Genomic DNA, 5,433 nt, shown 5'->3' on the forward strand with positions numbered 1-5,433 from the left:
TCTTCCCTGTGTGGACTTGCAGGGCTGGAAATGCTGTTGCTGCCAAGGGACGCTATCCTGGAAGATCCAAATGCTCTGTTAATAATGGTTGATTTTCAGACCTCAGTGGATGTGGCCCATGTTCCCAGTCAGCACCCACCATCCTTCAGTGCAGCAACATGGAAACTCATTGGCAAAGTCACCAGAGCCCTGTGTTTCAGCAAAGAATCCAGCTGCAGTGTTCCCCCTAGAGTTTGGTATTAAACATTTTATTTCACTCATCCCTAGGTTTCTGGCATTCATTGGACTGCAGGTGTTTATACTGCCAAGAGATCTGTGCTTTTTTACTTCTCTAAGGTGGGTTATCATCACTCTTGCAGCAATTAAGGCTAAACCCATACAGGGCTGCATTAGCAAGAGCACAGCCAACAGGCTGAGGGAAGTAATTATTTCCCTCTATTTGGCACCCCTGAGGTCTCATCTAGGATACAGGATCCAGTTTTGGGCCCCCAGTACAAGATGGATGCCAACAAACTGGACAGAGTCCAATGGAGGGCTACTGGGATGGTGAGGGAGTTGCACATGATATACAGGGAGAGACAGAAAGCTGGGTTTGGTAGGGAGAAGGGAGCCAAGGTGGGATCTAATTTCAGTCTCCCATTATCTAAAGGCTATTAGAAGGAAGTCTCCCATTATCTATTATTATTTCAGTCTCCCATTATCTAAAGGCTATTAGAAGAAGGAGCCACATTCTTCTCAGATGTGCACAGGGGAGGAACAGGAGGCAGCAGCCATAGGTTGCAGTAAGGAACCGTTGACTAGATATAAGGAAAATTTTTTTCTCACTGAAGGTGGTTCAGCGCTGGAATAGATGCCAAGAGATGCCAGGCAATCACCACCCTTGGAGATCTTCAGAAGTTCCCTAGACAAGGCCCTGAGCAACATGTTGTAGTTTTAGGGTCAACCCAGCTGTGAGCAGGAGGTTGGACTGGAGACCTCCAGAGGTCCCTTGCCATCTATATATTTCTGTGTGATTCTGTGATTCTATGATTAAGCTTGTATTTAGGCTGTTATTAATATTTTTCTTTAGTTTGTTTTTTCTCTACTTATTTCTTACCTTAAAAATCTCAATAACCACCAAGTCTGATGTTGTTGGAAAGACTTGCTTGAATTCTTACGACTATTCAAGAAAAAGTCTGGGGAGAAGGGAGGAATGAGGTCCAAAAGAAGAAGTTGCATTGATGGTAACAAAACCTTAAATGGGAACTGGGAGCTAACTATCGTGTTAAGGTGAGTTATCAAATTAGATGAAGTATCTGACTGTAGCGGAGACCAAGTGCTGGTATCAGCTGCAGCTGTGTGGGCTGACAAGGTGAAGGGGACCATGGCTGCTGGTGCAAGGAGACTACTGAGCTCTCCATCCCTAAACCAAGGCATATATCACAAAAAGGAAGCCAAGCAGGTTAACAGGTCTGGGCAGCGAGCAAAAACAATGAGGCGACCTCACTTCTCCGAAAGCAGGCATTCCCCATGACTGAAGGCTGGAGTCATAATGGGATTGAACTCAAAAGAAAAGCAAGAATATTTTTATACAATATTTATATGTATTATGTGCAATGTTAAGTATAATATATTCTATTAGAGAATAATTTAATATTGAAATTAATTTAAATGATCAGAGCACATGAAATTATCAAAGAGTAGATGAAAACATCAGCACTACATTTACATGGAGATCAGGTCAGCGTGACCAACGATCTGACATCTAGACAGATGTACACACATGCACATATGAAAAATACAGGTGCAAGAGCAAGGCAGCAGCCATGTGCACCATCAGATGAGAAATAGATGGCAAAGGCACAGTCAGAGAAGATTTGTGGCTTGCCTCATGCAAAGCAAAAAACCCATCCCAGCCCCAGGGAATATTTGCATGAGCTGTTTTGTGCGAAAATAGTAAAACAAAGGAGCCAGTGCATGTGATTGGAGATCACTTCTAACAAGACGCAGCAGCAGTGATCAAGCAGTTTGCTGGGCTACGCTACAGAATAAAGAAAGGGGCAACAACAAAGCATCTGCATGCATCTCACTCCGAAGAAACATCTATAACCGAGAACTGGCCTAGGGCCCTGAGTAAGATCCATTCCTGAGATGACAAGAGAAACCTCGTCCCCGCTGCGAACACTCACGTCACCTGTCCCAGTGAGACCAGCAGGAAAAGTCAGCCCCCACTCTAAAGTGATACCTACAAATTAACAGGGTCAGTGCTGGGTTTCAAATATTTTAAGTCATTAAACTTTATATAAAAACCTGAAGGTAATGGAACAGGTAAAAATTAATGAAATTGCTGAGTCACACACCATCATTTTGTTTTGGCTGTGAATCTCTATTTTCCTGTCATCTTATGGCTTCACTTGGTTCCTCGCCTTCTTGCTACCTGGTTATTGAGCAAAACCACACAACCAGAGCACTGTGGGACCAGCGAGCTGCTGACCTTGTGTAGCTTGGTAGATGCAAATTGATGCATCTTTGTTTTTCTGTTTCTTCTTGTGGTTTCACACATTCTGCATTCCTACTTCATTCACATTAATCTTTGTATTTCTATGGCAGATCTCTACAATACAATGTTTACCACCTACATGTTACAAGTCAGTGGCGAAAATGGGTTGCCTTCAGCTAGCATTTCTTTCATACACTTTCTCTCTCTCCCTGTTTATCTCTACTTCTCATGCATGCCACTTCCTATTTTTCCCCTGTCTTTCTATCTCCTTCTCTATCCCTCCAGGCCAGATCACAGGCAGTGCTACTCTGGAGTTTACAGATCTCGGTGAGCAAGGCTCTGCTATGTTAACTTGAACAAGCCGCTCTCATTAGCGGATGCCTGTAGCAGACCTGCAGCCTCCTTACAGGCAGCCCAGCTGTATCTTATGGTGGTACTCATAAATTAAGTGGTGTCAGGGAATGTCCCCAGGCACTGGAACACACTTATCAGTCCTGTTAAATTGCTAGAACATTTCCTGACACATTTTTGGCCCAGGACAACTCTTGCTCTCCTGAGCAACTCCTGGGATGCATTTGGGTGTTAGCATGGGTCAGGGACCACTCCCATTAGGTGGCTGGCATGTAGCCAGTTCCTTTTGGAGGTTAAGTGAGTTTAATAGCCCAGATCATCTCATGCCAGTTGGCCTCTGTGCCAGAAACAGTCCAGGCGTATTTAATTTATTAGTATGTCTAGCGGTGGAGGAGCAGGGCTCTCTCCCAAGTGAACATTGATTTCCATTTCATTTTAACTTCCCCCTCTTATTAAACTGGTTTAATTTCCTTCTTGACTTATTTTAATAATCCCTGCCTTTCTGAGGGATAGGAAAAGGAGAGCTGAGGTAGCGAGCGGTCTTGCTCTAGGGAACGATGCCTGCAGGACCAAGTCTGGCCTGGAGAACATCTGCTTGGGAGAGGGGCCGGCAGCTCCTCGCTCCCTCCAGCACTGAGCCCCAGTGGGCGATGGCTGCAGAAAGCTCTCCCCGAGGCTGGCACCGGCGTGCCACAGGAGGAAACTGAAATTAAAAAAAAAACGAAACCAAAAAATTCAGAAACCACTCCTGATGCAGAGTAGGCCATCTTCCTCTCTCGGTGCATTCTTGTTCCTCTTTCATGCAGTGTGGTTTTCTTGTTTTCTTCTCTCGCTCTTGCTTGTGGCTGTACTTTTGATCTGGCAGCAGCTTGCTCTGCCGGGGGGGGGCCTCCCAGCCATCTAGCCACACAAGGGCTCCACACCTCAGCCTCTGCTGCTGCACTGCATTTCCCCTTGCAGTGGCTGCCAGGCGAGAGTTGAGGGACGCAGCTGCCTCTTGTCCCTACACATCAGTTGGGCTTGGCTTTGGGGCTCTGGGTTACAGAGGATCACCTCTCTTTTTCTCAGTTTAAACATCTAAAGCAAAGCTGATCTGACTCTTTTACTGACTAGCGGTTTCTTTGAAATTACTTATTAACGTTAAAGCAAATGTATGTGAGCAGCAGGCAGGGTAAGAGACCAAATGCAACAAAAATAGCCAGCACAGAGCAAAGAGGCGATAGCAGTGAAGGTCATTTCACAGGCCCCGCTGTCCCCCCAAGACTGGCTGGCCCTGCCTCGATTTTCCCTTGAGCGCCTCTGGCCATTCATCTGAGACCAGCTGCCACCCTTTGGAGCTGCTGTGAGAAGGAGGTGCTGGAGCAGGGTCCGCGGGGCCAGGCAGGTGAAAGCTGCCGATCCCCCCAGAGAGAGGTCCCACTGTCAGGATGAGGCAGGGCGGCAAGGCCACCACGTCAGCGCCAGCCGAGCTCTCTTCAGCCATAAAGTCTCCCTGGCCTAGCTGTGTGCCTGGACCCATGTGGAGGCCACGAGAAGTGGCTCTATCTCCGTAGCCTGGGCTGCTCCCTACAGCTTCTAACCCCTCTGGCAGCCTAAGGGGAAGCCAAGACCTTCCTTGGCCTCACAGGCATTTCAGCACTTGCTTTCTGAGCTTTTCCTCCTCTGCCTAGCCCCTCTTCTTTCCTCCTAACCCTCCTCTTTTTGGCTCCGCAAACCATCTTTCATCCTACAGTTCACAACTGCAGTCCAGGGGTGACTTTCTAAAGCCACTGGAGGCTGTGACTAGCAAAGGCACTGAGATGCCCTCTGAAGGCAAGCCCTCCATCACCCTCCCAAGCCATGTGCATGCTTGGGATGACATTCAGGTATCATTAACACAGCTGCCAAAATAGGAACAGCGAGATCTTACCATGCAGTTTACTTGATGTGCAGCCCAGACGGGAAAAGGGTCTATATACATATTGATAAGGTCAGCACAGCAAAATGGCGTATGTCTGCCCATTCAGAACAAAAATGCATCCCTCCTTAATTTTTCCCTGGTGAATACAGGGTCCCTGCGCAAGGCTGTGGCAGATCGGGTGGGCACTGTCCCTAGGCGCCCGAAAACCGCGAGCGGGAATGGGACGGATGCTCAATTTAGATGAGGCAAGCCCTGCCGTACTGCAGGCAGCTTTGGCAGCCATGTTTGTGAAACACTGGGGAGGATAAAGGAAAAGTCTGTGAATTGATTTGAGGCTAACGTGCACCAGGCACTTAAGAGGACTGTTCAGTTTATAGTGGAGAACATTAAGTAGTAACCTGAGCTCAACCTTAATGCACCACGTAGAGGAATATGTGAGGTGGCTGACAAAGGTTGAGTAGGATGCACCGCCTGAAAGTTGAAAAATTCAACCAGAAATGAAACTCCCATTTTCAACAATGCGGCAGCTCATGGAAAGGGAAAGCAAGTCTCTTTTCTGGTGTCCTTAAATTGAAAGGATCCCTCTTTCTCCAAGAAATCCTGCTCGCTCAGCCCTGAGCTAGTGGATCAGGCTGCATCGGCAGTCGGTGTCAGGCAGTGAGCCAGTCAGCCTGGATTAGCAGAACAGACCCCTCCGGTCTCA

The sequence above is a fragment of the Pygoscelis adeliae genome, unplaced genomic scaffold (assembly GCF_000699105.1).
Source record: "Pygoscelis adeliae isolate BGI_AS28 unplaced genomic scaffold, ASM69910v1 Scaffold120, whole genome shotgun sequence".
NCBI lineage: Eukaryota > Metazoa > Chordata > Aves > Sphenisciformes > Spheniscidae > Pygoscelis > Pygoscelis adeliae.